Source organism: Salvelinus sp. IW2-2015, unplaced genomic scaffold, assembly GCF_002910315.2.
Source record: "Salvelinus sp. IW2-2015 unplaced genomic scaffold, ASM291031v2 Un_scaffold4118, whole genome shotgun sequence".
Taxonomy (NCBI): Eukaryota; Metazoa; Chordata; class Actinopteri; order Salmoniformes; family Salmonidae; genus Salvelinus; species Salvelinus sp. IW2-2015.
The window spans coordinates 142,531-143,630 of NW_019945390.1; the positions used below are offsets into that span (position 1 = coordinate 142,531).

Consider the following 1,100-nt stretch of genomic DNA (forward strand, 5'->3'; position numbering starts at 1 on the left):
TACATCACTCTCCAACAGGTTGAACATGCTGAGCTCAGCGATCTCCTTGGTATCGTCAAACTTCTCCAGAGCCTGTTTGATCTCGTCGTCCGTCACCTTGCCCTGACGCTTCTTCTTGTAGTCGAAGTCCAGACGGCGGCCTTCCAGTTTCTTCAGGTGATGCTGCGAGGAGAGGAAGGAAAAGGAAGGAAGAAAGAAAGGGTGACAAGAGTGACAGGTTAGACAGGGATCACTCCAAATGGTCAGACAACWTCATCCTTTTCACACTATCGTACCAACCCAAACCGTACTGGTCCAGCGCAGCTTGGCCCAGTTTTGCTCAGGGCTGTGAGTCAACTCCTGGCCCAGTCCTGAAACAACCCCTGACCTCAGATTGGACAGGCATATGCCAGCAACATGACTGGAGCTCCCAGCCACATAATCTGAAGGTGGTGCCTTCACTAATGCTTACCCRTATCAGACACCTTCAGGCATATGATTATTCAGAGTTAATTATAAACTTTTAGTATGCCAGAGTTGATTTTCCCTCTGCCCTTAGRACAAAAAAGTCKAAATGAAGCTCTCCGAGAATCTAAACTTTATCAGCTGAGTATTGATTCTGTGGTCTGGCAGRGAGACGGATGTAATTGCATTGGGCAACTMCAACGAGAGAGTAAACATGCTGCCTCTCCCTCCAGGGCAGTAAACATTGACTGAGCATTAGGAGTYATCCCACTGATGTCAATGTCTAGATGAAGTGATTGTTACTCCACTTATTTATGTGCATATAAAGATGCAACGTTGGCATTACCGTTCAATTTTTTTWAATTAAMATTTTCCTGGTCTGCTTTCGACGTGACTAGGATTTGAGTTGTATGTTGTAATGTATGCAATGACTTCCAATGTGTCTCATTAATGACATAGAAAATTGACACGGGGTATTTGTGTCTCCCCTTCCATAGGGCGATTAGATGGATCAGACAACATGGTTTTAATTGATCTGTTTGTCAGTGTCAGCAGAGTAGGCTACTCTGTCATTTTTGTAGTATAAGTGTCTCGTACCGGTAAGAAATTAAATCTACTTTCACCTCCTGGACCCAGGTCTCTTTTTTGAGTGAGTA

General features: G+C 44.5%; 1 pseudogene; it reads right to left on the minus strand.

Moving 5' to 3' along the window:
- Positions 1-1,100, minus strand: part of LOC112076902 (endophilin-A1-like) — a 22,915-nt pseudogene that overhangs the window by 11,444 nt on the left and 10,371 nt on the right.